Raw genomic sequence first — 16139 nt, 5'->3', positions numbered from 1 at the left:
CCACACCCAACACTTAGCCTTTGACCAAGATCAGATATAGAATGTTAAGCATAAATTCCAGGTTTAATATCCTACATGCTATTGAGTATAGAGGTGGTTAACATAGTTAGCTTAGGGGGCATCTAGAATTAAATTAAAATTGCTTGGTTTTAACTAGTTACTTTTTTGGTGGTGTTGTCGCTTTGGAAATCAGGTTTGGATGGGAGAGAGGGGGTACTGTTTGAATCTGAGGCTCCATCCATACAGTTTCAGTGTGGTTTGTCTGACTGCCTTAGACCTGCAGCTTATAATATATAGTAGATGAAAGCTGTGAGTTCATGATCTTGCAACTCTTTCTGCCATGTGGGCCACACTTTCTTGCACTGTGCTACTGATTTGCGCCAAGTGCACCCAGATGTGAAACTTGGTGCCTCTGACTTTCAGAAAGGCTCTATTCACACAGGGCATTGTAGGGAGCAGAATAGAGGTGGACAGAGCCTAGCTTTGCATTAATGCAGACAACTTTCAGCTGTCCTTGGCCTGAGCTCTTCACCCCCGCCCAATCCCAGCTTTGCCCTATTGTATTAGCTCTTCTTTTCTTCTCTGCCCCTCTCATCATTCTTCTCTCAGTTCCTTTTAGAGATAAAACAACAAATTCTTCCCCTTGTAGAATGCAGAGCAATTTCCCTTTCTTGACGGCTATTCTTCAGGGAACCACCCACTCTAAGGGGTCTGGACCTGAGAGGTTGGGGCCCCATATCAAGGGTGCATATTTTCTCAAAGAAGTTTCTTTCAAGAGGAATTCTTGTGTTCACTGTTAGGCTGATAAAATGGGTAATTTACCATCTTGTTACATAGCAACTAATACACCAATCAAGTTTTATTAAATCCCCAATAAAGTTTCAGAAGTCTAAAAAATAATTATGTGTGTAATTTATTGAACTCATAAACTCTAGTTATCTTTGCTTGTAATATACTTGTGTATAGAATTTGTTGCTTTTAAAGATACTTGCTACTTACCTATGGGTATAAACTCAGTTAACACAAAGGAGTTGTCTCACACCCTCTCTGAATTATTATGTATTTCACTTATGCATAAGTAAGTTTAGCTTTTGATACTCCAGTATTTTTGTTAGGGTGATTTTTCATTCCTGACAGTTCTAAGTTATATAAAGAAAATGTGTATTCTTTACAGGACTCCATTTTTTTCAGAAGAAAACCTTTATTTCTTTACATTTATTTATTTATTAGGTTTTTGTTTTTGTTTTGTTTTGCTTTTTTTGAGACAGGGTTTCTCTGTGTAACCCTGGCTATCCTGGAACTCACTCTGTAGACCAGGCTCCAAGCAGGCTGGCCTTGAACTTACAGAGATTCACCTGCCTCTGCCTCTCAGGTGCTGGGATTAAAATTGTGTGCCTCCAGCACCTGGCATTTATGGCTCATTCTCTCTGTAAATGACTGAATCTTTGGTTGTTCTTACCTGAAACATAGGTCATATTTTTTTCTATTTCTTTTAAATATCAGTATCAAAAGTTGTAGGGATTTCACTGTGTTGTAATATATTTTGTAAATTAAGGTTTGTCTCCTGCCTGCCAGTTTCCGAATAAACACTCAGAGGCTTAATGTTAATTATAATTGTTTGACCAATAGCTCAGGCAAACTAGTAAGTAGTTCTCACAGTTAACTCATTTAGCCTGGCGGTGGTGGTGCACACCTTTAATCCCAACATTTGGGAGGCAGAGGCAGTTGGATCTGTGAGTTCCAAGGCCAGCCTGCTTGGAGCCTGGTCTACAGATGGAGTTCCAGGACAGGGTCTAAAGTTACACTTAACCCATTTACTTTATATTTTACCATGATGCTCGAGGCTTGTTACCCTCACATCTTGTTTCTCCATTGGCTACATGGAGTCTCCCTGACTCCGCCTTCTTTCTCTCCCTATCTGTTTTTTTAAACTTTTTTTATATTTTTATTTGTTATGTATACAATCTTCTGCCTCCATGCCAGCAGAGGGCATCAGAGCTCATTCAAGGTGGGTATGAGCCACCATGTGGTTGCTGGGAATTGAACTCAGGACCTTTGGAAGAACAGTCAGTGCTCCTAACCTCTGCGCCATCTCTCCAGCCCCTCTCTGTATCTTTGTATTTCCTGCCTGGCTCTATTCTGCCTGGCCATTTATCAACCAATAAAAGCAACACATATTCAAAGTATACAGAAGGCCATCCCATACCATCCTTTTCTGAATTTATAAATAAAATTTATGGAATTGCTTTTTGCTTGCTATACATCAGCCCAGGCTCACAGCTTGTTTCCTTTATAGGTAGTAGAGAAGACGAAAACCCAGCCAGGGATTATGTGGTAATATGGAAGAAGATGGACAAAGACTGTTTAATGGGTAAGGACCAAAGCTGTAGTAAGATCTTATTATGAGAGTCATTCCTGATGGCATGACCAGTCTGTCTTACAGTCATGTTGGGGGAGTGGTTGATTATGATCTGTGTCGTGTTCTGAATTTCAATTCCAGCATCCATCTTAACCTTTGACTTTTTTAGTACCAGAAATTAAGAGGAGGTACTGTCATAGTTAAAGATAAGTGGATCTTGAAACCAGCAAGAGTACTGAAACAAGGCTTGAAGTTGATTGGTGGTTGACTAGAGACTGTGCTTGCCAAGAGTAATACCTGCCCTTCTCTTTCTCCAAATACTGCCAGCTGCTGTGACATCAGGCTCACCATGGGGGTCTTGTTCACTTGAGCAACTGCAGATGTGGGTCAGGTGGCAATCAAATAAAATTTCAAAGGCTCATATTTTTACTGCCTAGAATTCAAATATTGTAGATAACCAAAACTATCCATGAATATTAAGTCCTTTTCAGAGTCTAGAAGTTTATGCAGCATTTATTTGGGCAACCTTCTTCTCTGTCTAGTCCCGTGGTTCCCAACCTTCCTAACGCTTCGACCCTTTAATACAGTTCCTCATGCTGTGGTGACCCCAACCATAAAATTATTCTTGAAACTACTTAATAATTGTAATTTTGCTACTGTTACCAATCATAATGTAAATATCTGATATGTGACTCCTGTGAAAGGGGCATTTGATAACCTAAAAGGGTCGAGACCCACAGGTTGAGACCATTGGTTGAAATATGAGGTACTTTGATACCAAACTACTTTGGGACAGTTACTATTAGCCTGCTTGGGCAAGTTGATCTCTGAACTTCAGTTCCCCAGCTTAAAGGTAGGTAGAGACAATAAAATGGTCAACATATGCTGAGGGTTAATTAGTCCACATGAAAAATGTGCAGTAGTGTCTGGAACCGTGTAAGTACTTGGCAAATATCTGCAGGTGTCAGGTGCTCTCCAAGTTAGCATGTTTATGCACACGTGGGTTGCTCTGTGATGTTACACTCTGGGAGTTAACTCATCTTAAGGTAGGTCAATGCTGAGATCAAAGACTCTATGAGAATTTTCATCTTAGCCTATTTCATTTCTCTTAGAGTGTGTTGCTAAACTATGACAATAGAGTTATACACCTCCCGCTCTCACTTCATGTCTTATAGTGTATATGAATAAACAACCATTAGATAATAGTTGCACCTCTGCTTATATCAGCTGCTGGTTGTGTGTGTGTGTGTGTGTGTGTTTTGCTTACATATATCTGTTTACCGTGTGTGTGCTTGGTGTTTGTGGTACTGGAACTGGAGTTACAGGTGGTTGTGAGCTACCTCATAGATGTTAGGAATGGAACCCAAATTCTCTGGGAGAATAGCAAGTGGTGCTCTTAACCATTGAGCCATCTCTGTAACTGGCAAAATGTCTTTGATGCTTTTCCTGTTGCTTGCCACCACTTACTGAGGCCATGCAGAAAGTTGCCTAACTTGAGAAAGCACATACAAAACATCTCTTTCTTGTAGTTCCTGTTGTTATCCTGGGGTGCTCTTCCATTATTAAGGATTATCTGATCTGCTCTGGCTAGCAAGGCTGTTTTATTAGGGTAATATATAAACAGAAGTTGACACTTAGTATTTTGTGTTAGGCAGTGTTTTAAATCCTTTATTCATTATCTTATTTAACCCTGTCATCCACTCAAAAGGTTTAAATACTGTATTAATCTTAAAGTGAGCACTACGGATGGTGGTATGCACTCTGTAATCTCAGTACTTGGGAGTTAAAGGACAGAGGATCAAGAATTCAAATTCAGTCCAGCTCTGGCATACACCTTTAATCCCAGTACTCAGGAGGCAGGGCCAGTGAGGCCAGCCTGATGTACATAGCAAGTTCTAGGCAAGCCTAGGTGAGAGGGATGGAGGGAGGGAGGAAGAGACAGAGACAGAGACACAGAGAAAGACACAGAGACACACACACACACACACACATACACACACACACACACACACACACACAGAGGTTATATTCTAAATGGCTGGCAGTTTCAGGGTTCAAATATAGGCCTGCTGCTACCTGCTCCCAGAAGAGGATGTGGGTTAGTTAATATAAACTTGTAAGGTTTGCACTACAAATTAGTAATAAGATGTGAATTTAAATAAGACAGGAAGGCCAAGTATTTCTCACATAAGTCACAATAACTATGACTAAATGTTTTTTTCTTGTCTTTAGGAAGGAAAATTTGAAGTTGTGTGTTATGGAGTGGGGTAGGGTTCGGTGGAGTACTTAGGCTTGAACTCAGGGCCTTGTAAATATTCTACTACAGTTCTACACCCCTGGCTGTCCTTTTCCTCCCTTGGTCTTTTGTTTTGTTGTGTTTTTGGAGGCAGGGTTTCTCTTTGTAGCCCTGGCTGTTCTGGAGCTCTGTAGACTAAGCTGGCCTCCAACTCAGAGATCTACCTGCCTCTGCCTCCCATGGCTAGGATTAAAGGCAGGTACTTTCACCACCACCCAGTGGTATGTGGTTTTTGTTCTGGGCTCTGTCTTACCAGAGTGAAACATTGTTTTCTTTTCTTCAAATGGCAATCCCCTTAATGTTAAGGAAATTAATGTTAAAGGATGAAGAGTAAGTAATATTTAAAGAATCAGCCATGTGGAGGGCGGAGGTGGTGGCATTTGGGAGGCAGAAGTAGGTGGATTTCTGTGAGTTTGAGACCAGCGTGGTCTAAAGAGGGAGTTCCAGGACAGCCAGGACTGTTTCACAGAGAAACCCTGTCCCAAAAACAAAACAAAAATCAGCTATGCTGACAGACTGTATTGCCTTTGTTTTAAGTGACACTGCACGCAGTGATGGTTTCCTTTTCCTTTTCTCACCCCACCCCCATCCATTGTTTGAGCATCTTTTCTAAATGTTGACCCAAGTATGGCTTTTAGCATTTCTACCCCTTAACAGTGTCTTGTAGGGATTCCGGGAACTGCTCAGACTTTTCTGAGGTTGATATTATTTTAATAACAATATTAAATCATGGTTTGTTTTCCATCCTTATCCAGTCCTATGCATGCAATGAGTTTTCAGATGACTCCAACTGGATGTAGAAGTAGATAAAGAATCTCTTTCTTAGTCTTGGACATTAAAAAGATTTGTAGAAAGTCTCAATACCTCTCTTTTTGTCTGTAGGTTTGCTATGAGCAGTAAACTCAAAATTCCAGAGAGTCAGAAGTCCTGTTCTTTGTGTGGCATATTCCTGGCTTTGGATGCCAGATGGCTCTTCATTTTATAATATTAGCCGAGCATCTACTATGTTGCAGCCCTGTGGTATGGGCTGCAAACAAGGCAGTAAACAAAATGAGAGAAATAAAACCTGGCTAGAGCCCATGTCCTTTCCAGTCTTTGAGTTTCTTGTCCCAGACATTGCCCACCTCCAGGAGAATCTGAGTTGCCTGCATGCATGTGTGTATCTGGTGCTCAAGAGACCAGAAGGCATTAGATCCCCTGGACCTGGAGTTACAGATGGTTGTGAGCTACCACGATGTGGGTTCTGGGAACTGAACTCAGGTTCTCTGTAAGAGCAGCCAGTGCTCCTTGCTGCCAAGCCATCTCTCCAAACCCCAGGTTTGCTGCCTTCTAGTGGGTGGTGAGGACCCAGCTCAGGTACTCTTGCTTGCTAGCCTAACACTTCCTGATTAAACTGTCTCCCCAGCTCCTAGATCTGGTCTCAAATAAGAACTGTCGTTAGCAAAGAATCTAGAACAGTCCTGACATCCTTTTTTTAAACACATATTTTGTAGCCCAAGCCCTCCCCTAGTTCTGGGATGGCAGCTATGTGCCACCTGTCTGACACTCATTTTTTTTTAAATTGGTACTTCTTGGGACTGACTGATTGATGTAAACAAGGGTTTTGAGAGAATGACAGGACTGGATGTTGCTCAGTAGTAGAATGCTTGCTTAGTACACAAGGCTCTGGGATTATTCTTAGCACAATAAAGGGAAAGAGGGAGGGAAGGAAAAAGAATGGGAAGGGGGGAGAGAAAAGAAAGAGGGGGAAGTGAAAATGAACAAATGTGAATGAGGAAGTGTATGTACGGATGAATTTATTCTCTTGCTGCTGACTGGCTTTCAAGTCAGGTAAACCACAGCATATTCTCAAGTCTCGGGATAATGTATAAAAGTATGGAATTAAGAGCCGGGCGTTGGTGGCGCACGCCTTTAATCCCAGCACTCAGGAGGCAGAGGCAGGTGGATCTCTGTGAGTTCGAGACCAGCCTGGACTACCAAGCGAGTTCCAGGACAGCCTCCAAAGCCACAGAGAAACCCTGTCTCGAAAAACCAAAAAAAAAAAAAAAAAAAAAAAGTATGGAATTAAACTGGGCCATGGTGGTGCACATCTTTAATCCCAGCACTCTGGAGGCAGAAGCACGTGGATCTCTGCATTCAAGGCCAGCCTGGACTATAATGGGAGTTCCTGAACAGTCAGGGCTACAAAGAAAAATGCTGTGTGGGGAGGAGTATTAAGGAGAAATGGAATTTTCATTTGTTTGTTTTTGTTTTTTTTTAAACAGAATCTCTATTATGTAGCTCTGACTGTCCTGGAGCCAGATAATGTAGACTGTGTGTGCTAACCTCAAAATCACAGAGATCTACCTACCTCTACTGGGATTAAAGACCTGGACTAACCCATTTGGAACATGTGCCATGTCTTTTTGACATTTGTTTGAATATCCTGTACTTGCATCATGTGCTGCATGTCACTTGAGAACTGAGTCCAAAAAGTCACATTGTTTACTGCTATGCAATTTGTCATTATTTTAAGCTAAGATTCTGAGTATCTTATTTTTGGTTTTTTGAGACAGGGTCTCTCTGTGTATCACTGGTTTTCCTGGAACTCTCTCTGTGGACCAGGCTGGCCTCAAACACAGGGATTCACTTTCCTCTGTCTATGCTGGGATTAAAGGGATTCTATAATTTAAAGGCCATTCTCCCCTCACCACCCTTGGAAAATAAGTACTTTGAGTTCATTAGAACGCACAGTCTTTTTACAAATCAATTTTTACAAAGCCCAGTAGAAAAAGATTTGCACTGATAGTTTATATAACACAAAAGAATAGATATTCACCATAATTAAAGCCATACAAATGAAAAAAATGTGTATATAATTTTTCAAATGTCATTCTGAAACATATTGAAGATGCCACTTGTCAGGAAAACACTGCTGGTAGAGAGTGTGAGAGGGGCTGATAAAGCATTTCTATAAATTCAGTAAATGTATCCCTAACGCAGTGTGGTGTAAATTATCTCACAAGCATAGTGTGTAAGTGTGCCATGGTACATATTGGGTGATATCCATGTGTATGCTTTATGAAGGTGGTAATAATGGGTTTCATTGTGATGTTTTCACACATGGCTTTTATGTAATTTGATCATTTTTACCACCCTTGTTACCCTCCCTTTCCCCTTCCACTCCTGTCGATCCTCTGTCTCTTCCCAAATAACTGGCCCTATTTCCTGTTTCATTTCCTTTTACTTTTTGGCGATTCAGTGAGTTTCATTAGGAGTGTAAGTGAAATTTATTTGACTACATCACTAAAGGAAATGGCTCTCCTGCCCATTAGATCTTTAAACTTTTTTATTATATTGCTTATATTTTTAAAGATTTTTAAAATTCTGTCTTGTGTGTATGACTGTTTTGCCTGCATGCATGCTGTGTGACACACTTTTGGATTCCCTGGACTGGGGAATCAAATCTGGGTCCTCTGTAAAAGCCTTTAATCATCTCTCTAGCCTTATTATATTGTATTTTGGGAATTAAAAAAATGCTTTTATAGGGCTCTAGTGATGGGTAAGACAGAGTAAGCACATTCTGCATGGCTTCTCACACTGAATGCAGCCAGCGATCTGCACAGAAGGTACAGGGCAGCAGTCTTGGGGGCGGGGGTCCCAAAATGTAAGCAGTAGCTGCTGGACAAGAGAAGAGCAGGGTTTGAAGTTTCACAAGCCAGGTCCCTGGTGTGGACTCCAGGCAGGCAAACCCAGAAGTGCACCAGACGTGATGGAAAGCTTGAGTATGAAACTCTAATGTGTGTGTTGCACTTATTTACTTCGTGTGTTTGAGCGTGTATGTAGAAGTCAGAGTACAACTTGTAGGAGTCAGTTTCTGCAGTGTGACTTCTGGGGAGTCAGACCCAGGGTGTTGGGCTTTGCAGCATGTATTCATACTTGCTGAGCCATCTTGTTGCCCAGGAAGCCTCTAGTTCCTACAGGGCTGGAGAGGAGAGCATCCTATCTCTCCACTCTCACACCCCAGGTCCCAGGCACTCGTGCTGCTGGTGTCGACAGGATGTGGGCAGAGATAGTGCAGAAGCGCAGAGGTGCCTGAAATTCAGAGGAGACCATCCTCTTCAGTGTGGGGTCTGTAGTAGTACAGGCTGTCGCCTTGTCCCTCTAAGAATAAAATCAATGCTGTCATAGAAAAGTGTTATTAAGTGAGCTCTCTAGAGCTCCAATCTTCTGACTGGCAGAGGGTAGTATCTGGGAGAAGAGGGAGCCTGTAAATGTGCTGATGAGCTCCTGGGCCTGCTGCTCACACACACACACACACACACACACACACACACACACACACACACACACACACACACACACACACACACGAATCTGATCCTAGACACCCACCCTGAAAGACTGGAGTGAGACTAGATCAGTTTCTCAACCTGTGACTCACTACCCTCTGGGGCCAAATGGCCCTTTATTACAGGGGTCACCTAAAACCATCAGAAAACAGTTCATAACAGTAGCAAGATTATAGTTACGAAGTAGCAATGAAAATAATTTTATGACTGGGGTCACCACAACATGAGGAACTGTATTAAAGGGCCGCAGTGTTAGGAAGGTTGAGATCCTAGACTGGAAAATGGTAATGCAGCAGGTCGAATCACATAGTTCTGCAAAGCTTTGCATATGAAATTAATGTGTAAATTTATCAATATTAGATTATCTGAAACTGACCTAAACTCAACCAGGATTGATAACTTACTAAAATAGACAAAAGGAAAAAAACAAAAACAAACCTTAGTATTCTAGAGAATCCGCAAAGACTTGGAGACCCAGAAAATTATGCAGGCTCCAAAGAACCAGCATGATCTCAACTCATGTGGACAGGAGACCCAAGATGCCATCACTGAGATGTCAGCTCTCTCTTTAGTGTGAATCATTCCATTCCTGTCTGTTTGATGGGCTAGCCTTGGCCACATCATGCCCTCTGCTGAACTAATGACCATAACTGCCAGACAGAACCTTGCCTGGCTTAGATTCTCAAGACTCACCTGAGCTTGTCCTGAGGCCCAGCTGCTCCCGAACCACATGGTGTTGAGCAAGAAGAGTAGATGCTCAGGATGAAAAGCAAAATTGTTTTCAGTCTTCATAATCATTCCTCTCTAACGCTTAGGTTTCAAGGTGGGCTTTTAAATTTGTTTTTATGGTGGGATACAAAGAGGATTGAGAGCCAGGCATTGGTGGCGTACGCCTTTAATCCCAACACTTGGGAGACAGAGCCAGGCGGATCTCTGTGAGTTCAAGGCCAGCCTGGTCTACAAAGCGAGTTCCAGGACAGCCTCCAAAACAATACAGAGAAACCCTGTCTTGAAAAACCAAAAAAAAAAAAAAAAAAAAAAAAGAGGGTTAAGAAGAGATTGTTTGTCATGTGACTCAGAACAAAATGTAATAGTCCAGTTGTATGTTTTCCCTTTGTATATGAGCTTCTCAATTTTCCATTTTTAGGCAGAATAGTAAGTGCCTTGTGGGTACCTGTCACTTTAGCAATAAGATAAATAACCAATTGAAAAATACAGATGTAGAGAGTCACACCCGATCTTTTGTAGCTGAAGATGATAGTCACTGACCAGCATTTGCTGTGAAGCCAACAGATTTCTACCAGCTATACATCCCAGCCTGTGATTTACAGCCACAGACTTGGCACAGTTTGCTCCTGTCATTTTCTTCAAAAAAAACCTCGGATGCTCACTAGGCCCCCTGGGTAGATCTGCTACTGCGATTCTGTGTCCCCAGTGGAGCTGTACCATTTGAAGTTATATTTCTGTGTATCTTCAAAGTCTTTCTTTGGCAAACTCTGCATGAGTTTTGTCTGTTCACCCAGCAGCTACTGGAGCATGCAAAGCAGAGGCTTTCAGAAAAAGGATGCTTGAGAGAGGCTGCCCAAGTATCAGAGCTGCAGTACTGCAGGTTCTCAAAACCTCCAGTTGTGCAAGCAGTTAAAGTCACAACCCGGTAGTCAGAACTTAATGGCGTGGTAGGTTGTGTGGAGCTAAGTGATTGAGTTTCATTTGAAGAGAACTAGCAAGAACCTGGAGGAATCCTTTTCCCAGTCACACTTTGTCCATTATCTGTATCGTTTGCCCGGTTGGAAGGGGAGTTGGTGAGGGTCTGCCGGAGGACCTCAGCAGGAACTGGCTCGCCAGGCTTAGTTGGCTCGCAGTAACTTCTGTTGTACCATCACTTGATGAGACGACTGTTTCCTGAGCTCTGTTGGTGCCAGGCATTGCTTGAGGCGTTTCTTACCTGCTCACTAATTGAATAATGCAACAGTGCCATATATACTAATAGGAATATTCTTTCTGTTTCCTGAAGAAAATGAGGTCTGGAGGCACTACTTGTCAGTCACACAGCTAACAGGAAGCCTGGTTTGGCCTAACCACTGTGCTGATGCCACTTGGTTCATTTGTAAATGATTGTTGGAATTTTCTGCATTCACATTTTATGGTTGTAGGACCAGAAAGTTTAAATGAAAAGGACTTTTAATGAGATAGGTCTATAAAGGAAAACTCTAGCAGAAAGCCCACCACCAGCTCACATGGGAGGCTGTGTTCTACAGTCACAGCATCAGAGGCTGGACGGGCTCTCCAAGCTTGCTGCTGCTGCTGCTTTTCTTTTTTTTGAGACAGGGTGACAGGGCCTTACTATGTTCTGGAATTCACAGACTCACAGAGATCTGCATGCCTCTACTTCCTGAGTGCTGGGACTGAAGGTCTTGAGTCATCATGCCAGCTGTTTTTTTTTTTTTTTAGCATTTATTTGTGTGTGTGTGTGTGTGTGTGTGTGTGTGTGTGTGTTGTGTACACACACATGAGGCGGTCAAAGGACAACTTGCAGAGTTGGTTCTCTCCCTCTATCGTTGAGTGCCAGCAACTAAACTCTGATGTTCAGGTTTGTCAGCAAGCACCTTTACCCCCTAACCATCTCATTAGCCGGTTGTGGTTTTGGGTTTGTTTGTTTGTTTTTGTTTTTTTTGAGTCAAGAAACAACTATATATTTAACATAATAAAAACATGAGATATAGCAATAAATACACTTGTTTGTACACACACAAAACAAAATACAGTGGTTCTTTTAGTCTAACAGTCACATCCGTTTCAAAGTGATGACAAGTACATGTGGCAAGACTTTGTTCTCTGATGCTTTGACCTGTAACAGTGGTAATTTTAATTTCATGGATCTTTCAAATACAGTGTATTACAATCTATTGTTTTCTCCATGAAAGCAAAACAAAACACTTTAACATTAAGAATATTAGAGATACAATCTCTTTGTAAAGAACTGGTGTTTCCCAAGAACAGAACTGATAAGACTCACCCTAGCCAGTGAAGATGTGTGGTTAGAAGCTCATTGTCTGGGTTGCTGGGATCAGATTTTCTTTGGGGGTAGGATGGGTTACCTTGGACCAGATAAGCACTACAGCATCATTCTGTCCATCCAAAGTGCACAAGGACATGGATGGGTGGGCAGAACACCTGCTGTGCACATGCCCACCTTGTCTGATCACATTCTTTTTGTTTCTGTTTTGTTTTTTTTAATATTTATTTATTATGTATACAATCTTCTGCCTGCATGCCAGCAGGGGGCACCAGATCTCGTTCAAGATGGTTGTGAGCCACCATGTGGTTGCCGGGAATTGAACTCAGGACCTCTGGAAGAACAGTCATTGCTTTTAACCACTGAGCAGTCTCTCTAGCCCTTTGTTTTTAATTATTATTTCAGATGTACATGTGGTTTTCCTGCTTATATGTGTTGCATTGCATGTATTTCTGGTATCCTTGGAGGCTAGATGAGGTTTGGATTCCTTGGAGCTGGAGTTACAGATGCTTGTGAACCTTCATGTGGGTGCTGGGAATGGAATGTGTGTCCTCTAGAACAGCAGCAAGTACTCATCTACTGAGACATATCTCCAGCCTCTTTTTTTTTTTTTTTTTTTTTTGTAAAAATGGCCTGGGTGCTCTTGCTTCTAGCTCTTCAGATTTTCCCAGAGGTGTTCTGATTCATACATTGCTACCACTGCCTGGGGCACCAGCCTCCAGCAGCACAGGGCTCAAAGGGAAATTCACAGAGTCCATATTCTGTGACTTTTTTATATGAGGGAATAAGGGAGAAAGACACTCACACATTCTCTTTGTGGCTTCCTTCAGACCTTTCCTTTATTCTTTTGTATTCTCCGTTCTCTATCCAGAAATGCCCCTTCTGTTTCTCTTAGTGTTTTCCTTCTCCTCTATCTTTATTCCTATTCTCCTTCTTGATGTTTTCCTTCTCCTTTTATGGCGTTTATTTTTCCTTCTAACTCCTTGTACCTCTATCTTTATTCTTTCCCTTACTAGCTGTATACTCCAGCAAAATCTTTCAAGCAATACAGAAATTACAATGTGGTTACTTTCTGTTTTTCAAGTGATTACAATGAATACAAGTAAAAAACAGCATGTTTTCCATATCCCTTAACATGATTAAACATTTTATGTATTACTGGTGAAAAACAAATTATCCCCAAGAACCCGCATACATTCATACCCAAGCAGTTTGTCATAGATTAACAGAATAAACAAGCAAGGTATTCTTTTCAATTAGTCCTTTTACTGACAGGCTGTGTTTTACAGTTACAAAAGAAAGGACAATCATTTTATTATTTATCTTGAAGGTAATCTTATAAGGAATCAAACCTAAACTTTTATACATGAAAAACAGTCAGCTCCACTTTAAATCTTTAGGGTATATACCCACTCATCAATGGTATTTTATATCAGGAGATTGAGGGCAGAAATAGGTACAAGACATTAATCATCACCTTTACTCATCAACCCATCCTAGCAAGAAAAGCACATCAGCTGATGGTGATTGGGCTGCTTTGTTCTTGTTCTCTGACCTTAACAAGTTCTTCACTCGACTATGTGCCTTTCTAAAACTTTAGATTTGTCCTCTTGGGTTTTTCACCTCAAAGCTACTTGACAAGAACATCTTAGTCTAACTTTAAGTTATTTTCAAAGCTTTGTTTCAACTATGATGCACTCCAAAACAGGTGAACACACTGCCCAACATTAAGGGTAAAAGAATGTAAGCTAGCTAGGCTACTGGGATTAAGAAATTGTTTTTCTTAATCATTAATCCAAGCCAGTTTTTACAGCTCCTCAATAGAAACTCATTTGTTCTAGCTGTATGATACCTCCTTGGTTTTTTTTTTATTATCAAAGCTCTACTTAAACTAACATTATTATTATCTATTTAGACAATACAACTTAAGAAGAAATCATGGGGGACGGGGGAATGGTTGGCCCAGCACTTGGGAGGCAAACACAGACAGATCTCTGTGACTTTGAAGCCAACCTGATCAACAGAGTGAGTTCTAGGATAGCCAGGGCTATTAAACAGAGAAACCCTGTCTAGAAAAACCAAAAAAAAAAAAAAAAAAGGAAAGAATGAAAAAGAAGAAACCATCTTCATAATAATCCACAGAAAAAGTGCTCAGTGAACGGGGTGTGTCTATGAGATAGACACACTACATTACAGGCAGTGGGCATCTCCCCCACCCATTCACACCACGCCAGATACTAAAGGAAGCCGTAGTGGCAAACATGTAAAGGCACTGCAGACGCAAAAGACCCTCTGGGTCTGCCAATTGGAGATTTACCCCTCAGGGACCGCCTCCCTGTGGGCTGACACCCTGAAGTCAGCTGCAACCTGCTGCTCCTCTGATATAACCACTGTCTCCTCCTCCTCCTCCTCCTCCTCCTCCTCCTCCTCCTCCTCCTCCTCCTCCTCCTCCTCCTCCTCCTCCTCCTCCTCCTCCTCCTCCTCCTCCTCTTCCTCCTCCTCCTCCCGTATAGCCCTGGCTGTCCTGGAACTCACTCTGTAGAGCAGGCTGGCCTCACTCACTGAGCTCCGCCTGCTGAGAGCTGGGATTGAGGGCGTGCGCCACACTGCCCAGTGTTCTTCATTCTTTTAGCCCACACGTTGAATACTGACTAGGTACTCTGTTGCTCCTAGAAATATAGTGAGTGTGGAAACAGCATAGTGCCATCTACTGGGGAAGCACCTCTAGCTGCCCACACCACTTTGCTAACAGCACTCCCTCTGTTAAATTTTAAGAAAAAATTGTTTTTATTTTGTTTCAACTCAGAGTCTTTATATGTAAAACAGGCTGGAATACATTTGCATTTTGAAGGCAATTTTCATGGCATTGGAGACAAGAGGAAATGACAGTTGCCTTGGAAGCATTTACTCTCCTACTGAGAAGAGTATTTATAAGTTGAAAGTACTGTATCCAGTAGACTAGTGAGTAAGCAACCTGCAAATGCAACAGGAGCTCAGCTCAGAGGAAGACATAAGTTCGCAGGCCTTGAACTTGGTGGTGATCATGACCCTTCAGTCCTGAGCTGGTGGTAAAGTTGTTCAGGTATTCCTGGAAAGGGAAAGGAAAACCATGAAATGGGAGCATTTCACTTAGTTTTGAACAGGACCGGCTCCATGTTTACTAGTCAGTGGGTCTTGTTTCAGGATCTCAGGTACTGTCTTGTGAAGACTTTTAGTGTTCCCTAAGGACCAAAAAGTTCCTTCTCAGTGTCCTTTAGGCCCACTCTGCCTGTTCCTGGCCAGCCCTGTTTCCCCTATTTCCTATTTCCTGCACCATTCTTTAGCTTAGCCTCTGGGTTTTTTTTTTTTAAACAAAACAGAACAAAAGACTGAACATTGTATTGTTTTACCATATGCTACAATTAGTGTAGATAAAATAGCTATAATCTCTTGAAATAGAAATCCATGAAAACTCAGAGAGGTTAATGTTGAAGACTGACAAACAAAAGGTTGTGTATCATGGCACAGGTGCTACTACATGCTTCACATTTAGTTCTCTTCTGTATTCTGTGGTTCATGAAAAGTGTTTTGAGAAATATGGAAGATTTAACTACAAAAAGGAGCAGTGAGGCTGGAGAGACGGCTCTGTGTTGATAGTGTTTGCTACTCTTCCAGAGGAGCCAGGTTTGACTTCCAATATCCACGTGATGGCTCACAAGTCTATAACTCTAGTCCCAAGAAATTCAATGTCCTCTTCTGGCCCCCCACAGACATGCAAACACATAATGCACATATATACATGCAGACAAGATACATATATGAAATAAATGAAATCTTTAAATGGTACAAAAGGAACAGACTTGTGGGGTCTGTAGGGATCATACTTGAAGTCCTTCCATTAGCAGAGGATCATGTTGAACATTCTTCAATGTTTTGAGTCTGCAGCTGCCTGGGAAACCTTCATGAGTTGAACCCTTCCTCCAGCCAACCACCATCTTGAAGATGATGCTGGAGGGATCTGCCACGGCATGGCACACTCCAGAGCTGGGTCAACTGTCTGTCCAGGGTCACCCTTTAGATCTTAAAACAACAGTTGTATTTGCATTTCAGTGCTTCTCATTTTCCATCCTTCAGTAACCTAGCAAACCTAAATTGCAA

The 16139-nt window shown here is 41.8% G+C and overlaps 1 protein-coding gene across 12 annotated transcripts in view; it reads left to right on the top strand.

Annotated features, from left to right (window-relative positions):
* Positions 1–16139, top strand: part of Usp49 (ubiquitin specific peptidase 49) — an 81217-nt gene that overhangs the window by 31597 nt on the left and 33481 nt on the right. For all 12 annotated transcript variants that reach the window (XM_040729283.1, XM_040729284.1, XM_040729285.1 and 9 more), the window contains one exon: positions 2297–2371. The gene's annotated coding sequence lies outside the window, so the exon portion shown is untranslated. The remainder of the gene's footprint in view (positions 1–2296; positions 2372–16139) is intronic.

The sequence above is a fragment of the Mesocricetus auratus genome, unplaced genomic scaffold (genome assembly GCF_017639785.1).
Source record: "Mesocricetus auratus isolate SY011 unplaced genomic scaffold, BCM_Maur_2.0 Super-Scaffold_100021, whole genome shotgun sequence".
NCBI lineage: Eukaryota > Metazoa > Chordata > Mammalia > Rodentia > Cricetidae > Mesocricetus > Mesocricetus auratus.
The sequence above is the reverse complement of the archived record's forward strand: the minus strand, read 5'-3'. Positions and strand labels throughout refer to the sequence as shown.